Here is a 21,092-nt window from a genome sequence, read left to right on the forward strand (position 1 = left end):
ATTGGCCAAGCCACTGATGGACAATCCAAATTGCACGGCAGGTGTCTGTTTTTCAACCCCGAGCTGATAAAAAAGGCCACATGAGCCATCCTGGGGCTTCCATGCCTCAAGCCAAGACTTCCTCCTGGGACATGCTCCATCATCCCGCCTTCCTCCCGAGTCCCGGGAGTGCCAGCAACCACTCCACTGGAATGGCAGCCAAAGCAGCCACTCTGTCCCGCCCCGAGTGACTCCCAGCCACTGGACACGGAAGCCCCGAATTACAAAGCCAGGAGAGGTTGTCCTCACCTCCCTTCCCTCCACATTTTTCTCTTGAGGGTAATCCATTAATAACTGGTAAAGCCAATTACCTTGGGATGGAAACATAATAGCCACTTGGAAAGCATTCGAGCGGGCAATTGGGCCCTTCAGACTTTCGAGGCGTGCAGGCCAGGTGAGGGGTGCAGGCCAGGTGAGGGGCGCCAGCGAGGATGCACAGACATTCCAGGGAGGCCCGCGGCAGGCCTCTGACCGGCCACAGTCCTAACTAGTGACGAGGTAAGCTGAGATGAGGGGAAGGGGAGGAAGCCCCTGAACCTGAATCTGCCACTCCCAACAGCTCCCAGAAGGCTGGGGTGGGGCCACAAGCGCCTTCTCCTGGGACCCCCGTCCCTCTCTATCCCTCCCCCCCACCCCCACCCCGGCCCCGTCCATCTGCCACCGGCAGGAGTGCCTCTCACCTTCACGCCACACAAAGGCCTGTCATGATCACCTGGACACAGCACCCAGAAACGTTGCTTTCCAAAAGCCGCCCTCTTCCCTTGCCCAACCCTGTGGTGCAGGGAGGAAGAGAACGAAGGAAAGTAGAGAGCCCCCCCCGACCCCCACCCGGCACACAGGGGGACCTGAGCGTGTAATCCAATTTAACACTCGGTACAAGCCCCGTAAGCAGCAGTCAAGCAGCCTGGGAGCCAGGTTCCGCTGGGGACACACACCGGGCCTCACGCCCAAACCATGGGGACCGCCAGGACTCATGGGGGTGAAGCTGGCTGCAGACACGGCCCTGCACACCTCCCACTATTCCTCCCTGCTTGCGGCCACACTCGCTCCCTGCCTCACCCTCCACTTTCCATGGACTTCAGGAGGCATCAAGCAAAAGCCACAGACCAGCCACATCCAGGGTCAGGAGATGAGAAGGGTGTGCCCACGTGCAGTCTTGCCCAAGCGTAGGAGACATGTGGAGCACAAGAGAAGACGGAACTCGCAGTCCTGGGACGCCCGAAGGATGCTTCCCACCACACGGTAAGTTCACCAGATAGAAGCTATGGTTCCCACCGTTCAAGAAGGGAAAACGAAGTGCCAGCCAGGCTCCCAGGGATTTTCATCAACTCCCTCTGCACACTTGCTCCCCTCCCCAGAGCCGCACTGGATAAGGTGCTCCCAACCTTAGGAGCCGGTGGGGTGGGATGTGCGCCTTGCAGGAGGCCTCCTGCCCCCATGAGCTCAGCCTCCACCAGGCCATCTCGCGGCCTCCACGGGCAGCAGTCCACCTTCGTCGGCCAGCAGATGGTCCACGCCCTCACCGTGCCCGGCCCTGCGCCCTGCGTGCCCGAAGTTCCCAACAAATGCTCGGAGGCACCCTAAACGGACATACGCACTACCCCTTCGATGGTGCCTCCCAAGAGACTACTCCGGGGCTCTGACCTGTTAAAAGGTCTTTGCTATCATCTCAACTTCTGAACCGTCTGAAGTTACGGAAAAAGCCAGCTCTCCTCAGAACGATAAGAAGAGTCAAATGGCTTTTGCCCTCAGTCCCATCTTGTTCTTAGGGGTGTCCTAGGGACAGGGACGGCAAACCCATGCTGAAGCAGAAGCTGCTGGCTCCCCAGGGGACTTGACCAGCCTTCTTCCGAGTCCCTACCAGGCTTTATCTTACCCTCAGGGGACACATGGTATTTTGGGGGTTATCTCCCCATCTTCCCTTTGAGATCATGGACCATCTAGCGGCTCCTGTGTCCTCTGGTGCCCGGCACAGGGCCTGGCCTAGAAGAGGTACTTGGTCCAAGTCTGTGGAATTGGACCGAAAGGGCCCTGTGGAGCTCACAGCCGACAAGGCCGGGGAAGCTAGACCTAGGAGCTGTGAAGAGGTCCCTCTGCTTCCTAAATAACTCCCACATCACCAGACTCAGACCTGAAGGACACATGCCACAGTCCCACATCGTTGGGGAAGTGAAATCCCTCATAAGCACCCCAACCAGATTATAGATGAGAAGTACCAACAGTACCTACACATTAATGTCCAAACACACACATTCTTGTACAAGCACACACACTCTCTCAGCTTGAGGGTCTAAAAGTCATTCTGATTCTGGGGCACCTGGGTGGCTCAGTCGGTTAAGCATCCGCCTTTGGCTCAGGTCATGATCTCAGGGTCCTGGGATCGAGCCCCGCTCAGTGGGGAGTCTGTTTCTCCTCTGCCTCTCCCCACTTATGCTCTCAATCTCTCTCTTGCTCTCTCAAATAAATAAAATCTTTTAAAAAATAAATAAAAGTCATTCTGATTCTATAAACTCTACTCTCTTCAGATGAGAAAGCCCCTATCGGAAGCTAGGCTCCTCCCATGTCCCATCTTGCCCCAGACCTTGTCCAGATTCCTGACCTACCTTCCTGGCCCCCTGGTCCCAGCTCAAGCAAACCTGGCATCACAGAGATCATCCTCTGGCCCAAGAAGATGATGCAGGAGCCCCCACATCAGAGAAAGACCCCAGGAGCATCAGGGGTTCTGGTACTCAAATTGAGGAATGGAAAACAACAAGAACCAGAAGAGAGGAGGAGGGAAGAAGGGAAATTACTCAGGCATGAGCAGGCCGGGAAGAAGGTAGGCTCCTTTAGGGCTTTTTTTTTTTTTTTTTTTTTAAAGATTTTATTTCTTTGACAGAGAGAGCGAGCACAAGCAGGGGGAGCGGCTGGCAGAGGGAGAAGCAGGCTCCCCGTTGAGCAGGGAGCCCGACGTGGGGCTTGATCCCAGGACCCCGGGATCATGATTTGAGCCGAAGGCAGTCGCTTAACCCACGGAGCTGCCCAGGCGCCCCTCCTTTAGGGCCGCTTAATGACACTCGTCATTTGCTGAGCACTTGCTATGTGCTAGCTTCTGAGGAAGGGTTTCAAAAACCTCATCCCATCCAATCCTCATAACCCGGTGCAGCAGATACCACTGGCCCTATTTTACAGGCCAGAAACCTGAGGCCCATGGCTCCCACAAGGAGCCACGAGCAGAGCCGGGATCTGAGCCAGGGCCTGGCCCGGTGCCTTCTCTCGCCGCACCTCGCATGATGCCAGACACCGCCTGAGACCTCGAGCGCTTGTCGGATGAACAAACGGACAACTGAACCAACGGCTCCACCTGGAAGAAGAAAGGGGCGGCCGAGCGGCCCGGCGGCAGAGGGGCGTGCTTCGCAGCTGCGCCCTGTGGCTGGCCCGGAGCCACCCAGCCGGCCCGGGCCCCGGCCGCCTCTGAGCCGCGCCTGACACACTTTGGCAAGGGAGGCCACCAGAGCTGTCACATCAGTCACCAACATGCCCATCAAGTGTATTCAGTTCTCTTCAACCCGCATTGGCATTTTAATTACTGTTGGGTAAACTAATTTGTACAAATGAAGGCCGGGCTGCCTAATAGAATATGCAAGCTCTCTGACCTCTGACAGGCACTGACACGAGATACAAAGGCCGCCGAGGAAGGCTTTTTATCTGAGCCTTATTACTCTCTATTACTCCAATTAGTCAGGCTCCAGTGCTCCTAATTGGAGGAAAAATTGCAATTAAATCAATTTTTGATGGGCTGCAAGTGGGCTCCTGAACCGCCCTGCTTGTGAAACACTGATATTATAGCGGCAAAGGTCACGGGCCCCATCGGCACCTGGGGTCCCCCCGAGTTCCCGTGGCCCCCTCCGAAAATGCCTCAAGGAAACCCCGGCTGCTCCAAGGCTGGGAAGGAGGGAGTCATTAGAACATGTCAGGTCTCATTGCTGCGGCCGCCATCTGCTAACCTGTGCCACCACCATCATTACGACGGCTCGGTCCCCGAGCAGGAATGCAGCGCGGAGGTCACCGAAACGGGCTGGGCCAGGGCAGCCGGGAGCAGGAGCGCCGTGACAGCACGGCGAGGGAGGGCCCGCGGGGTGGGAGCACGAGGGCAAGGGAAGTCAGGAAGGGGAGAAGGGAGAGACACAGGCCGGGGCCGTGGAAGTGTAAGGCAGCCAGCTCCCCAGATCCAGCCAATGGGGCACCCTGGGCCACCCAACGGGAAGGGAAATGTATGTGTCTGGAAAGGAAAAAAAAAAAAAAGGGAGAGAGGCAAAGAAATGTTGTTCTCTTTTGGGCAAACATCCCACACTGCAGCTGGGGAAACCTCCTCCTGAATGCTGTACACGGACCACAAGGCTGAGAGGCACATCGGTGATGGGGCAGGAGCTCACTGGGGGGCCTACCGTCCACAGGAGCACCTGCCTGTAAGGGCTGGGGGGTGCCCAGAACCAAAGCTGTAGGACCAGGGAGGGGACAGTAAATACAACTGTGTTCATCAAACCAAAGGGTAATGAGACCAAGAGGCCTATCTGAAGCTTGAATGCGCCAAGCTTAAGGCAAATAAAAAGAAGGTCCGTTTCACATTATCTCAAAGAAATGGCAGAGACAGAAAATATCAATCCAAAAGGGAGTTTAGCCAACTTCATGGGTTATTGAACCAAAATGTGTTAACAGAGAAAGGAGTCCTCCAAGGGGTCAAGACCAAAAAGACGTTAAGTAAATGATGGTCCATCTACTTAATGGAATATTACACAGTCATTTAAAATGATGCTCCCAAGCAGTACAGGCAAGATGCTCAGGACACTATTATAAGAAAAAAAGTACAGGACAAACAGCCTTAATAACAACTGCTTTTTTTAAAGCCTGTGCATAGAAAAGGAAAGAGTGGAAAGAAACATGCTAAGATGCTCAGTGATTATGTTTGGGCAGCAGAGTAATTAGCAATTCTTTCTTTTAAATTTTCCAAATCTTCTTTAATGAGCAGGCACTAATTTTTAAAGAGAAAACTGTATTTATGCCTTGTAAGGGAAAATACAACATAACCGGACTCCTGTCTACTGACTCGTGGCCAAGAGCAGGTAGACCCAATAGAGAGCCTCCTGCTAGAGCAGGTGGCAGCAACAGGGGCCCCGGTACACCTTGGACTGAAGCTTTGGGACTGACCAGTAGCCCAAGGTTAGTCAGGGAGCCCAGATCAGAAGTGAGGGGCTCCACTGGCCTCTGTCTCCCAACTAGGCACAAGCCATTTGCAAGCAAGAGCAACTCCTGACTCCAACAGCCGGGGGAGGCTCAGTCACACCCACACACACACACCCACACACCGCCCCCCCCCCCCCCAGCCTCTCTTAGTTCAAGTGCATCAAGACAGGATGGTATAAGTGGTCACCTTGAAGGTCAGGCTCTAGACAAGAGTGACCAGAGGCTGGGTTCCAGTGTTCACATTCCCACTGCAACCCTAACAAACAAGGACCAACAAAAAAGTTTGCCACCACTCCATGGATGAGGGCAGTCCTACAGCTGGAAAATGCCTCCAAAGAAACACACGTGGTCATTTTCCATTTTAACCAATGTAAAAAACTCAGCCCGAAAAAGGATGCAAGATCCTGGCCCAGGTTAGAGAAGAGGAATCTTGAGGTAGCTCTTCCCAAATGCACACATTCCACTCAAGAAGTAGGAACTCACGGGGCACCTGGGTGGCTCAGTTGGTTAAGCGACTGCCTTCGGCTCAGGTCATGATCCTGGAGTCCCTGGATCGAGTCCCGCATCGGGCTCCCTGCTCGGCAGGGAGTCTGCTTCTCCCTCTGACCCTCCCCCCTCTCACGTGCTTTCTCTCATTCTCTCTCTCTCAAATAAATAAATAAAATCTTTAAAAAAAAAAAAAAAAAGTAGGAACTCACAAACCTGTTACAATGGAAGAGCAGAGTAACAGGAAAAATTAAGGACACCAAAAACAAGAAGTCACTGTACAATCTATGAATTAAACAAGATGTGTTGGGGGCTGCACGGAGAAGGGCTTCTATGCTCTATTTTCCACCTGCATGGCCTCTAAACACAAGAACTGCTCCACCCGATCCCAAGAGGAAGAAATGGCACTATGTTCCAGTGAAGCAAAGCTGGCTGGGTCGGACTGACTGAGAAATGATGACGTAAGACTCACACAACTGTGTGCCCAATAAGAGGCATGGCACGAGATCAAAATGGTCATTATTTGCAGACAATATAATTGCCTACTGAGAAGATCCAAAACTGAATAAACTATTATAGTGAATAGCAGGGTTAGCATGCTGTGCACACAGCCTCGGGGCTCCTGGCTCTACCAGCTAGTAAGTACATGAACTTGGACGAGGTATTTAATTTCTCTGATAACCAGCTTCTTTATCTGTGAGATAGAAATAATATAGCTTAGGCATGGCTTGTTGTAAAAATGATAGGAGATAGGCTACTTAAGTGGTATGTGGAACACAGCAAATACCTGCAGACATCAGCTATTATTATACACCAGCAATCACCAACCAAAATGTAACTAGAAATCCATTCACAAAAAAAGAATTTAAAAGTTGTAAAATAGCCAAGAATAAACCTAACAAAAACCCTAAACCACCACCAACAGAAAACAAGACAGGCGCATATTAAAAAAAATAAAACAAAACTATAAAGCTTTACTGAAGGTCACAGAATTGCTGAATATGCAGAAAGATATACCATGTTCCCGGATAGGCAAGTCTCAAGATCTAAAACTGTCACTTCTCAAAAACAAATAAAATAAAACTGTCACTTCTTCCTTAATTAATCAATAAATTCAATAGTCCCATCCAAACAAGATTTTTTACTTAATCAATTGATTCTAAAATTCATCTGGAAGTGGAAATGCACAAGAATAATCAAGAAATATTTTTTAAAGAAGGGGTCCACCTGCATGGCCTCTAAACACAAGAACTGCCCCACCTGATCCCAAGAGGAAGAAATGGCACTATATTCCAGTGAAGGTTTGTGTTTTTGTTTGTTGTTTTTTTTTTTTAAGATTTTATTTTGGGGGCACCTGGTGGCTCAGTTGGTTGGGTGTCTTTGGCTCAGGTCATGACCTCACGGTTGCTGGATCAAGGCCTGCCTCAGTCTCTGCTCTTAGTGGAATCTCTCTACCTGAGATTCTCTCTCTCTCTCTCCCCCTCTGCCCCTCCAACTTGCGCACACTCACTCTCTCTAAAATAAATTTTTTTTAAAGATTTTATTTATTTATTCATGAGAGAGAGAGAGAGAGAGAGGCAGAGGCAGAGGGAGAAGCAGGCTCCCCGCGGAGCAGGGAGCCCAACGCAGGACTTGATCCCAGGACCCTGGGATCATGACCTGAGCCGAAGGCAGATGCTTAACCGACTGAGCCACCCAGGCGTCCCTAAAATAAATACATCTTAAAAAAAATATTTTTTTAAGTAATCTCTATTCCCAGTGTGGGGCTTGAACTCACAACTCTGAGATCAAGAGTCACATGCTCCACTGACTGAGCCAGCCAGGCGCCCCAAGAAAGAAGTTGTTCTACCAGATATCAAACATACTCTAATGCTGCAGTATAATGTTCATGCTGGAATAGGTCAATGGATTAGAGTAAGAATCCAAAGTTATACCCATGTATTTGTAAGGAATTAGTAAATCCTAAACATGGTTTTTGTTTTGTTTTTTTTTTTTAAGATTTTATTTCTTTGAGAGAGAGCATGTGCACGCACAAACAGGGGGAGGGGCCGGCAGAGGGAGAAGCAGCACCCCCCTCCTCCCTGGCAGAGCAGGGAGCCTGATATGGGGCTCAATCCCAGGACCGGGGAATAATCACCTGAGCTGAAGACAGTCGCTTAACTGACTAAGCCACCCAGGCAACCCCCTAAACATGGCTTTTAAAGACAGTCAAGACAGACTGAACCAATCAGTAAAGGGTAGAGACACCACAAAATACACGTTTGGAAAAAAAATAATATTAGAGCACTACCTCAGAGCAGACCTCAATTCCAGCTGGATTAAGGGGAGAAAACTTTTCAAAAACTACATGAAAGACCATAAAAGTATTAGAAGAAAATGTAGGAAGATACTTTTACAATCTTGGAGTGGGAAAGACATTCTTAAGGAGAAACAGAACTCTGAGTCCATAAAGGTAAAGAGGACAGAACTCTTCTCCAAACAACCAAACTTCCACATGACAGAAGACACTATCAACGTCGGCTGAAAGGAATTACCAAATATATATAATAATCAAAACGTTCAGGGCGCCTGGGTGGCTCAGTTGTTAAGCGTCTGCCTTTGGCTCAGGTCATGATCCCAGGGTCCTGGGATCGAGTCCCGCATCAGGCTCCCTGCTCCGCGGGAAGCCTGCTTCTCCCTCTCCCACTCCCCCTGCTTGTGTTCCTGATCTCGCTATCTCTCTCTCTGTCAAATAAATAAATAAAATCTTTAAAAAAAACCCAAACGTTCATATGCAGGACATATCAAGAAATCTTTTTTTTTAAAGATTTTATTTATTTATTTGAAAGCGAGAGAGAGTGGGCGGGGTGAGGGGCAGAGGGAGCAGCAGACTCCCTGCTGAGCAAGGAGCCCGATGTGAAGTTCAATCCCAAGACTCTGGGATCATGAGCCAAGCCAAAGGCAGACACCCAACTAACTGAGCCACCCAGGCACCCCCATATCAAGAAATCTTATAAGTCACAAGGGGAAAAGATAGATTAAGGAGCAAAAAATATATATTTTTAAAAGATTTTATTTATTCACTTGAGAGAGACAGCGAGAGAGGGAACACAAGCAGGGGGAGCAGGAGAGGGAGAAGCAGGCTTCCCGCTGAGCAAGCAGGGAGCCCCTGCCCCAGTGAGCAAAAATTTTTAATAATTTATGAAAAAAATACACATGGCCAAGGAACATGATGTAAACCTTCTAGTAATCAAAGAATTACAAGTTAGACCAACAGTGACAATGGCTACATTCGCTTCTAGAGTATTTTACTGCATACCAGGCACTGTTCTAAGCTCATTATATATGTATATTCGTTCATTTAACCCTTAAGATACTCCTACTTATTTGATGATAGTTTCCAGATATGAAAACAGTATGGTAGTTAAAGTTTTAAAGCATCACCATCTTTCAGAATACACACTGAAATGTTTATTTATATGATGTTTGCTTCACAAAACTACAGAAGGGATAGTGTGTGGGGCGTACTGAAACAGAAGGATTGACCAAGAATTGGCAATTATTCTACTGCTATATATTTTGAAATTTCCATAAGAAAAAGGTTTTTTTTTTTTAAGTTATTATGAGGTATTAACTGCCAGTGTCATTCCCCTTTCACAGATGAGGAAATTGAAGAATAGAGAGGTTACATAATTCACCAAGGTCACACAACTAGTACGTGGAAGGATTCAGGACTTGACCTCAGCCAGGCATGCTTAAGGCCAGCTCATAATCACACTTCTATAACCACTCCCAAAATTAGATCATTTTTTTACCTATGAGAGAAGCAAAAATTTTCTTAAAAACAAAATTTTCAAAAAACAAAACACCTGGGTGACTCGGTCAATTAAGTGACCGACTCTTGGTTTCAGCTCAGGTTGTGATCTCAGGGTCCTGGGATAGAGCCCCACATCTCACTCCCTGCTCAGCAAGGAGTCTGCTTCTCCCACTGCCCCTCCCCCCTGCTCGCTCACACTCATGCACACACACTCTCTCTAAAATAAATAAATCTTGGGACGCCTGGGCGGCTCAGTCGGTTAAGCGTCTGCTTTCGGCTCAGGTCATGATCCTGGGGTCCCGGGACTGAGTCCCTTACGTAAGGCTCCCTGTTCGGCGGGAGCCTGCTTCTCCCTCTCCTCCCCACTTGTGCTCTCTCTCACAATCTCTGTCACTATCTGTCTCTCTCTCTCAAATAAATAAGTAAAATCTTAAAAAAAATTTGTTTTAAATCTTAAAAAAAAAAACAAAACCCACCTGATATTACCCAGTACTGGTAAGTCTAAGAGGAAATAGCTACTTATGTACATTGTTTGTGGGTGTATATATTCTGATACTGTCCAACTGGAGGGCAACTGGCAGCATCTAAAAACTTTCAAATGCACTCATCCCTCAATCCAGCAAGTCTCTTCTAAGGATCTCTCCTAGAAAAACACCTGACCATCTGCACTGAGGCCAGACAAGCTCTGGTGTTTTTTCAGGTTTGCTGATGAACATGAGTGGCTGGCATTTGAAGAGGGGCATGAGGTGGGAGGATGAAAACCATTAGGATCAACTGGGGCTTCACAAACAAAGAGGAGAGCACAGCTCACCTGGAGAACTGCTCAGATAAGCCGGACATAAACTTAACATGTTTATTTTAAAATCTGATTCTTGGGGCACCTGGGTGGCTCAGTTGTTAAGCGTCTGCCTTCGGCTCAGGTCATGATCCCAGGGTCCTGGGATTGAGCCCCGCATTGGGCTCCCTGCTCCGCGGGGAGCCTGTTTTTCCCTCTCCCACTCCCCGATTGTGTTCCCTCTCTCGCTGTCTGTCAAATAAATACATAAAATCTTAAATTATATATATATAATCTGATTCTTTCTAAACATACTCACATTAACAAACCACAGAGGGACCTCGAAATTCAGAGTTAATCCAGATTTGGGCAGGGGCATTAAGTACTTATAACACCAACAGAGAAGAGACATGAGGTCAGGTCAAAGAAAAATCTGTGATCCACGATCCTGAGGCCTTACATCCGTGACCTGCTGTCATATTTAGGCCCAGCAATGGACTCCCTAGAGATGGACCTGGCTCTCCTTTTTATTCTCAATATTCCATAAGCATCCATGTGAGAAGCACCAATGTCATATTCATGTGACAAGCATCAAAGCACAATCGACCTTCTAGAAAGAGGTGCTTTCTGATGAAACAAAGGTCAGGAGAGCCCATACACATGATCCGCCACAAGACTGAGTGGCCTTTCCTCCTCCAATGGCCTCGTAACTCTAGCAAAGCTTAAAGTAAGAGAAGCCCTAGTGACACACCGATGAAAGAGAGTCCCACAGTGACACCCAGCCAACTAAAAACACGCAAGCAGAGGGTGTGAATGTTGACCTATAGATTCACCGCCACCATTCACATCCCGGGACCACTTCCCTTTCACCCAAACAAGCTGGGAGAAGGGCAGGAGAAGCTCTCCACTTCTCAACCTTGTCTGACTGCTGTGGCATGTTCCACCATCATCCTGAAAGCTGGCGGCGGGGGGGCGGGGGGGCGGGGAGTTGAGGAGAGGGAAGGGGGTGTTGTGGAGGCCGACCGGCCAGTAGGGCCTGCTAGGCATCATGAAGTATGCACGGCAGGGCTTCAGAAGTACAGCCCATGACAAGAAGCAACGAGAGGTGTCTGTGTACACAGGAGGGGAAGCCTGTCCCTCGAGAAAGAAGGGCTCCATTGTAGAGGAGGGCCAGCAGCAGACCGTGGTGTGCAAACCCAACCAGTATCTCGTGTCCGCTCCTTCTAACGGGACGAAAGGGCCCCAGAGTCCTTGCTTTGGCCACACAGACCGAGGCCTACATTACAGGGGGCAGTGGGAAGCAGGGGATGGTAGAAAAGGCAACTGAAGTCCTTTCCCGCCAGACTTCCGTTGCAGGGCTTTCCAGGAAGGCGAAGTTCTAAGAATCCCCCTCGTTTCCAGATCAGTTAGCAGCAGCAGGAATCTGATCTGAACTTTGTTCCTGCCCTCCTGACCCTGGCACAGGAGAGGACAGGCAGGAGTCTGTCTTCTATCCTATTCTGCAAGGTAAACTGTACTCCTTGAGCATCATTCAGGCCTCCTGCTAGTCGCTGCCCTCTGTAGGAGGCTCAGCCAGGTCAGAGTCTGTCATCCCAGACTCTCTCTCTCTGCCCCACTGGCACGACACTGGGCCACTCACTGTTCATTTGTCTAAGCTCACATATCCACAGCCAGGTCCTTTCCCCCGTGCAGGTCATGTTAGGAAAGCGGCAGGTTTTTGTAAGGACTCTATTAACAGCTTAGAGAGGAGGAATCTCTCATCAGCAAATCAGTAATAAAGTGAGGGGCGCCTGGGTGGCTCAGTCCGTTAGGCGTCTGCCTTTGGCTGGGGTCATGATCCTGGGGTTCTGGGATCGAGCCCCACATCGTGCTCCCTGCTCAGCAGGGAGCCTGCTCTCCTTCTCCTCCCGGCCCACTATCTGTGTCTCTCTCTCAAATAAATAAATAAAATCTTTTTTAAAAAAATGTGAAAGTGAGGAAGAGGAAGCAAGAGGCTATAGTTTAACAGTTCTCTCCAGACTCTTGGTTTGAGAGCTAGTGGTCAAGGCTCTGAGCTTGGTCACCATCCACATACTAATGCCATTCACATAGACACTTTAGGGCCAGATGTCATGGAGTAATTTGGCCTTTATGAAAATAGACACAATTGTTCTGTCTGCCCTACAATCTCCCTCCATATGGGTGATTCCTGAGAGACTTCCTCCTTGGCCACAGTTAATGGATCGAGGGGTAGGCAGCTGACCCAAGCTGGGCCAATGAGTCTCTGCCCTGGGATTTTGGGGAAGCCAGTCACTCTCCATGACTTCAACTATGAGTTGCCAAATTCAGGGGCTCTTGGTAGCCTCCAGAACAAGCTGGTAAGCTGGGGAAAGAAAGGTGCAGAGGTCGAGGAAGAAACAAAGATGAGTACCCCAAAAGGATAAAGTCCTGGCAGCACTGTGGCCTCTGTCTGGGTCCAGCCACTCCTGAGCCCAGCTGTATTTGTGCTCCTCCTTTGGCTTGGTGGCTCAGCTTTACCCTTGGATTTCATGAGCCAAACATTCCCAGCTTTATTTAAGTTCATGTGGACTTGGTTTCTGTCACTTACAACCACTGTGTCCTGACCACCACAGAGCCTCTGTTCAGTAGCTACTGAGCTTCTCCCCCATCTGACTGTTTCTCACTGACAGATGCACAACAGGCTTTGCCAGGCACCTACTGCACACCGTGAGGCCTGGCTAAGGACACCACAACCATGAAGTCAATAGCTGGTGTGTCTACCACGAGAGCAGATAAAGCAGGACAGCATAGGCTGGACTGTAACTTCGAAAGGGGATGAAGTGTTCTCATACCCTGAGGCCCAAGGAGAGGGCCAGGAAAAAGTCTACTCTCCCACTCCCAGCAAAGGGTGGACAAGATCAGATAATAAAGGCGTCTTGCTGGCTCAGTCGAAAAGAGCACACGACTTTTGATCTTGGGGTGGTGAGTTCAAGCCCCACTGGGCATAGAGCTTACTTTAAAAAAAAATTTTTTTTTAAAAAGAATAGATAATGAAGATGTGCTTGAAAGACTAGATCATCCTTTTGAAGGCAGAAAGCCCTGATCTTAGGAGATTTGGCCTCTTGGATCCTTCCTGACAGACTGAGTACAAGTTTGGCCAGCACCCACAAGGCACCTCTCCCGGGCCAGCACCTGGATCCCTGGAGCGCTAGCTCCCTGAGGGCGTGGCTCATTTAAAGATGGGGGTCCCAGCATCGATCAGACCTGAATTACAGATGCACACAGAACAACTGGTAAGATGGAGATGAGAATGTGGAAGTTGATTCTATGTTCTCTTTGTGTGTGTTTGAGAGTTTTCAAGATTAAAAATTTGAAAATACACACACACATATAAACACGAAAGTAAAACTTTGTAACCCCAAGCAACCCCTTTGCCACAGCTCCTTTTCTCTCTTCCCACCCTGACTCAGTACTAACAGCTCCCAACACAAGGGGAAAACAGATCTGGCCATATGCGCAAACTCAAATATTCCACTGCTGGATCCCTCTAAAGGGACACACCAAATGCAGGAGGGACCAAGCAGGAAACCCACACATCGCAGGTACAACTTTTTCTTAAAAAACAAAAAGCAAAGGGGTGCCTGGGTGGCTCAGTCGGTTAAAAGCACCTGCCTTCAGCTCAGATCATGATCCCAGGGTCCTGGGATCAAGCCCCACATAGGGCTCCTTGCTCAGGGGGGGAGCCTGCTTCTCCCACTCCCTCTGCCACTCCCCCTGCTTGTGTGCTCGTTCTCTCTCAAATAAATAAAATCTTAAAAAAAAAAAAAAAAAAAACGAACTCCACACATACTTCAAACAGTCCCCAAAAACCCACTCGTTTTTTTTTTTTAAAGATCTTATTTATTCGACAGAGAGAGACACAGCAAGAGAGGGAACACAAGCAGGGGAAGTGGGAGAGGGAGAAGCAGGCTTCCCGCCGAGCAGGGAGCCCAGTGCAGGGCTCGATCCCAGGATGCTAAGATCATGACCTGAGCCGAAGGCAGACGCTCAACAACTGAGCCACCCAGGCGCCCCCCACTTGTTCTTTTTAATGAATCTGGACCTAGGTCAGGAAGCCACCTAAAGTCATAAATCAGAAACCAGGTATGAAGAAACCAAGGCCCATTCACGGAAAACCACATTCTGGAGCATAAAATAATAAATGATATCATATGTCGTATAAAAACTTTATAAATACATCACCATATAGTCCGTAAATAGACACGTGAATGTGCTGATGTGTGTCTACCTAGCCTATCTATATAAAAAAATCTGAAACAAAACGTGACATGTTCCTCTGAAGACCCATGTCCTTATAGGTAGCCACTGTGTGAAGCCTGTCACAGTGAACAGCGCCCCAATTCCTGTTTCTCTGAGCTATTCCACACCCTCCCTGAGCCCCCCAAATTCCAACCAGCCCCTGCTCTCCCTAAAGCCTCCCCTCCCCACTCCGGCTCAGGACTTTGTCAACAGCCCTCACCTCCCCACTGCCAGCCTGTAGGCACCAAATTCTACCTCCTAAGGCCCCTTGGTAGGCAAATAACTTGGCATATTTGTTTTCTGGGAAAAGTCAACCCCTCGATGTTTAATTTCACCTCTTTGGAACATTGGAATAATGTTCCAATAATAATAATCATGAGCCACAGGGAAGCGCTGAGGCCAGGACAGTACCTGACTCAGTGCCATGCCCACCATCAGCGCCACCAGGCCCTCCCCTGAAGTACCAAGATTTGGGGCAGGGCGGGGTGTGGTACCTATGCTACCTGTGATCTGGGGGTACACACGTGCATATGCACCTATAAATTACCAAATGATAGATCCTGATAGAAAAGTCTACCTCCCTCCCTCCCATCTTCCCCAGATAAGATCAGATCACCTTGTCTTTCCACCTTGTGCTTCCCATCAGAGATTGGGGGTGGGGGGGGTTGCCAACTGGAGACTCCCACCGTATGCTCTATTAGCCAAGTCAGATACCAAGAAAGTACGTGCCAGGCCGCTGATTTCTTTCCTGCTGAGTCTCCACACCTCACCCCCACCCAAGCAATGTGGGGCAGAACACTATGGAGATTAGCATGTCCGTCCATCACTCCCCTCCAGCCCATTCCTAGCCCAGGCCCAGTAGGTGGCTGCTGGCCATTCAGCTCAGCAGCCGGACTGTCCGAGGTGGAAAGCTATGTCATGGCTCACCTCCCAGGTGCTGGTATTTGGCTCCTGGGAGGAGAGAGAACATGGGCCCAGTCACAGCCTTGGAAAGAGGTGCAGGCCCAGCTGGGTTGTCTTGGCCTTGCCACCCTCTGCTGAGAAGACACATGTAAGTGCACATGCGCGCACGCACACACACAGCCTGTGTTTGCTCCCTTCGGTAAGGCGGCACCCAGGATGCCACACACATAATCGCACAGACACACCCACCGCCACAGCTTGATGTTTCCACTCCTGATGAGGACGGGACAGCAGGTCAGTGGACACACTCATGTCCCACCCATAGATACCCTGCCACACAACCTGTGTAAGCGCTGTGCCCACAGGAGTCTCTACCCAAAGTTGTGATGTTTAGTCAGCCCAGGTGTTAAGCCCCTGCCATTTTCTGCCCCCTTCGGCCTGTCTCTGTCCCTCCCTCTGCCCTCCTGCCCGGTAAGTGCTTTCAGGCCACACAATGAGTAGTAGGAGGAGAAACACTTCTATTGAGGAAGGCGTTTTGTTGTTTCATCCCAAGGGAGGGGCAGGGGTAGGGAAGGGGGGAGACCCACAAAATTTCTAATAAGCAGTTTCTCTCCTCAAAGCTAAGATGATTTTCTTTAATTGCTTGGTGGGAACAGTTTATCATGGGGGTCTCTGCCCTCCCCCCCAGCCTAACTGACTTACTGAAGTTTAACAGGGGCTTTCACCTGGAGAGACTGCAATTATTCCCCCCATCCCACACTCGTACCTGGGCTCTCCCCACAGGGGGCCTTTGTTCCCCCTAAATACAGCACTGACACAAATGTCCTCAGCAGCAGGGGAACGCAGGGAAGTGGTAATTTTCAGCCCAACGCAATTAGCTGAGGGCTTTTCAGCCTTCCCAGTGAATGGTAGGGAAAGTTCGGCATGTGGGAATGGTGAGCCAGGCTGCTCTGTGCAAGTCAAACAAAAGAGGCCTCTGAATTGGGCCCCATGGTGAGCCAGACCAGAGCTGGTGGGGGCAGCCGGGAGTGGGGCCTGGGCGAGGGACCTACATCATCACCCACCCAATCCGAGTCTTCCAGGCAGGGCCAGTGGCCCCAGACAGCTAGCGTTCTGGGAGGTGGAGGCACGCAAGACGAGACTGTTGACTTGTACCTAGTACCACAGCCTGCATTTATGACGCAAAGAATAGGGAAAGGTGGTGGACAGAGCTGGGGCAGGACCAGGGGGACCCGAGGGCCACAGTGCTGTGTCTGTCCAGCTGTCCCCAGAGGCCCTGGGGCTGGAGCTCACATTACATTTGGGCCTTCACGGACACCTCCGAGTCGGGAAGCTTTAGGGAAGGAGACTCTCCTGGGGGCCGAGACAGGAAGACCCAGGGCCTCTGGAACACTTATGTCTGCTGTTGCTGCCAGCGCCGCCCCTCCCGCCCAGCTAAGCAGAGGAAAAACAGCCCTCTGCTCAGGGCGGCTTAAGGCTAGAGAGGCCCAGCATGACAGGCAGCACAGGGCTTATCTGGGGTCAGCGCTGAGGTGTCCAAAGGCCAGAAATGTGGGCTCCGGCAGTGGAAATAACCACTAGGCCAGCAGCAAACAGGTCTGCCAGCCTCTCACGACCAGCCCTTAGGAGAGCCCTGATCCTAGACCCAGGAGAGAAAGAAGCAGTTCTTCAAAGAATGAAAAACTGAGAACCAGAAACAGACAGCCTGGTTGATACATGAGCTGTGCATGGGTGAGAGAGAGAATGAGGAGTTGAGATCATTGCCAGGCGAGAATACCCAGGACCCAGGCCAGCGCAGGCACCCAGGCACGCAGGCACACAGCACCCGGGAAGGACCAGGAGCTGGGATGCAGGAGGCCAGCGTCCAGTGCCGGCTCAGCTGCTCACAAACTACCTCACCTTGGGCAAGCCTATAACCTCCTGGGGCCTCACACTTCTCGTCTGTAAAATAGGAAACAGAACATGTTTTGTAACTTGTTAAAAAGGCGACAGAATACTCGTGAGAGCTACCATCTCTGACAGATTTATAAAACTGGAAATGGGGCGGGGGGCTCTTCCATGTAAGCAGAAGTAGGGGATGCAGGGAGCCCGCCTGTGTGGCCTCCAACCCTCTTGCCTTTGACGCAGACCTTCAGAGCCCTGTCCGCAAACCGAAGCAGATCGTCTCCAGGGCTACTCCACTACTAACACTCCAATCCAGCAGAACCCGGGGCTGAGGAAAAAGAACAAAGCTGAACTGCCCACCGCACATGCCACTCTCTGCAGCCCCGCCTCCCGGCTGCCCTCAGACCCACCAAGAGAAGCGGGACCAGGCCCGCACCGGCCATCCTGGCCACACACGATGGAGTCCGAGAGCCCAGGTGAACTATGTCCAGGGACAACTGTGGCTGGGGGCAGCTGGAGCCGGATGGCCTGTGGCTTAGAGGAGGTGGTCAGGTCAAATGTGCCCGTTCACCCAGCACTGAGATCTAGCCCCGAGTACTATTACAATAGCTCATGCTACTGACACCCTGGTCTTCCCCAGCCTCGCTGCTTGGAACTACCTACCATTCCCGCCCTCAAGCCCTGGCAAGAGAGGTTCAAAGTGATTCTCTACAGAAGAGTCTACAAAGCAAAGGGTGGCTAGTCCAAACAGCCACAGTTCAGACACATGAAAGCAGACCCTCCCCTCACACCCCGCTATTCCTGAAATGGCCTCTTCCCTCTGGGAGCAGTGCAGACCAACCACCAGCAGGGGACAAGCAGCCTGTTGCTCCCAACAGCTGGCCTGACTCCAGTCGCATCTGGCCTGGCTTCTGTCCCCCATCTTCTACTGCCCCTCATCAGTCCCGGGTCCCACCTACCCAGGCCACCCTCTGTCCTCAGATGAGAGCTCTTGCTCTGGGACTGACCGCCCCTCTCATAGAACAAGGCCTTGCCTGGGTCATTCCTGAACTGGAGGCGGACAGGGGGCCTCATTCCTTCCACAAGGACCCAAGTGCACCCAAGCCAGCCCCGTGCTACAGGTGCCAGGGGGATCAGGAAAAAAAAACTCACAGACGCCTGCCCTGAGGCAGCTTAAGGTCCAGCCAGAGAGTCAAATCTTCAATTAACATTAAAAAAAAAAAAAAATCAGAAGAAATTCAAGACCATCCACAAGTTCTAATCCCAAAGGGGGCTCAGGCCCCCTGCTCCCAAGGCAGGGAAGGCAGGGTCGCACAATAGCTAGAAAGCAAGAACTCTGGAATCAGATGTAAGGGCTCAACCCGAGTGCCTCAATTACCAGATTTGACTTCAAGCATGTTCATGAAGCTCTCTTGGGCCTCAGTTTCCCTCCTTGTAAACAGGGGGTGAAGACAGTACCTGTCTCGGAGGATTAAAGGAACCATAAAGTGCTCAGCACAGCGCTCGGCATTTAGCTGCCATCACTGTCCTCCCCGCTGGCCACGCAGCACAGACACACTGGGGACTCCCCGGCAAGAAGGAGCCTGCAAAGGGAACCTACATCACTCCGCTCCTGAAGCACCAAGAACTAGGCAAGAGGGGAGACCTTGGGCTCACGGCCCCCATTCTGTAGACCACTTCAGAAAGCTACTGTCAGTGCTGATGACAGACAGGACAAATTTAACCTGGCCAGGGCCACAGGAAATTCCGAGCCAACCAGGGGCCCTGAAGGGGCAGAATGGAATCTGTGCCCCCTTTAAACTGACCACGGCCCCCTTCATCCTCTCTCGTCCCTCACTCTGCCATCAGCCTGCTGGCTGGAATGTGGGGGCCCCGGGTGCCAGAAGGCCCAGGCCAGGCAGGAGGCCGGGAGGCACAGGTGGTTCTCAGAGGAGATCCCTGGGCTCCAGAAAGCAGTTCCCCCACAGGCACAACAAAGCTAGGGCTTGTTGTTGGTCAAGGCGCCTTTGCTTGTTTGGGCTGCGGCCCAGATGGTGGGGCGGCTGGGGCAGGCCAGGGGACGCAGAGCTGGGGGGCAACAGCCAGACCTTTTGGCACCAGCTTCCTCCTTCCCTGGGTTTCTCACTTTGTTCAGCATGGCAACCCAAAGGAGGCTGGGGAAAGCACTTTTCACTACCCAGCAAATAAAGCCACAAGGAAAGGGAAAAGGATGAAAGGTTTGGGAGTTTTAAATTTTGGTTTTGGGGTATTTAGTTGGTTTGAAAAAATAATAAAAGTTGTTTCTGCAATCCAATTAATTTCAAACCCAGGATTCAGATCATAAATAGCCAACAGGGATCCCACAGCACCTAATATCTAGCATCCCTCCTTCTGAGACTTCAAGTCCCAGTGGAGCCAGAGTTGGTCCCAAGAGGCCTGGAGGGGAGTTTTTGGGTTGTCATTTGTTTTGTTTTTACCTCTTGGTAGGGGTGGTTAGAGATGGGGCACAAATATGGCTTCAGTCCTAGCATAAAACTCTAGGACCTCAAGCTCCCCAGGTCCACACATACCCATGCAGTCCTGCCCATCACAAATATGCACGGCTTTCAAATGGAAGCTTCACACCAGGGGCTGCCAGAGTCTATGTCTTCCCAAGAATCAGGTCCTCCTGGCCCCAGCCTCAGGCAGGGCCCCCTACAATGTGCGGAGGAGATGCCAATGGAGACCATAACTTATTTGTTTCCTTCATTATCTCTAGGATGAGAGTCCTCACCCACAGGTCATTCTACCTCTGGTTAGCTCCCTTCCCCTGGGCCTCTGAACACGAACTCCAGACCTTTCCTGGTCCTGCCACCTTAGAGGATGAGTGGAAGGACTATTCCCTCAGCTCTCTGGCACAGGAGAGGTTTTCACAGAGGCCATTTAGAAGACACTGGACCTGGGAGCCCCTCCCTAAGCAGCTCCCTGCGCAGTCCACCCATTTCCTCAAGTTTAGCCCAAACCCCACATGCCGCCCTCCCCAATGCTTGCTCTAAAACAGATATTTTCTGGTGGCATGATTTTATCATGCATTTTTGAAATCACCAACTATAAAAAGCATTGATTTTTCTCTTTGAAAAAATATGAGGATACCAAAAAGCTCCTTTGATTAGAAGTTTCCTATCTTTCCCACTAAGCCACATGGGATGGGATACAAATCTTTAAGAAGAATGAAAACAAGTGTCACAAATTTGCAAACACACTTGACAGTGGTTTGGGTTCCTGATTTACTGGCCGGGTGCCCCCCTCACTCAGGCTTTCATTGCCACTCGGTGCCCGTGCCAAATACTGGACACTGTTAGCAGCTGACAGAGAAAACCAACTTCCCACCCCCCTCCCAACATTCTGCTCCTTCTGTGGAAAAGCCAAAGAGTTTCGACCCTGATGATCAACTGCTCGGAAGCCTCAGGTCAGCTGCATCCCGCACAGGCCTCGGCCCTCTGCCAACTCCTCGGCTCCTGCCTTCTCGGCTCAGGTTCGGCATTCTCCCACACGCCCACAGTGGGCCACCTGCCGGGACTCGCTTGAGAAGAGCACAGCTTCTTCCAGAAAACATTTCCTTGCCTGCTGCCACCAGTAGGAGGAAAATTCACAGAGAAGAGAAATCCCAAGGAGAAGCCTGGGCAAGAGATAAGCTAGAGGGACAAGAGAACTTCAGGCAACACAGGGGCTGCCAAAAACTCCATGACC

General features: G+C 50.7%; 1 protein-coding gene across 3 annotated transcripts in view; it reads right to left on the reverse strand.

Annotated features, from left to right (window-relative positions):
- FBXW4 (F-box and WD repeat domain containing 4) overlaps positions 1-21,092 on the reverse strand; it is an 82,447-nt gene that overhangs the window by 14,973 nt on the left and 46,382 nt on the right. The gene's annotated exons all lie outside the window — the stretch shown is intronic.

The sequence above is a fragment of the Mirounga leonina genome, unplaced genomic scaffold (assembly GCF_011800145.1).
Source record: "Mirounga leonina isolate KUSES-001 unplaced genomic scaffold, KU_Mleo_1.0 Mir_114, whole genome shotgun sequence".
Taxonomy (NCBI): domain Eukaryota; kingdom Metazoa; phylum Chordata; class Mammalia; order Carnivora; family Phocidae; genus Mirounga; species Mirounga leonina.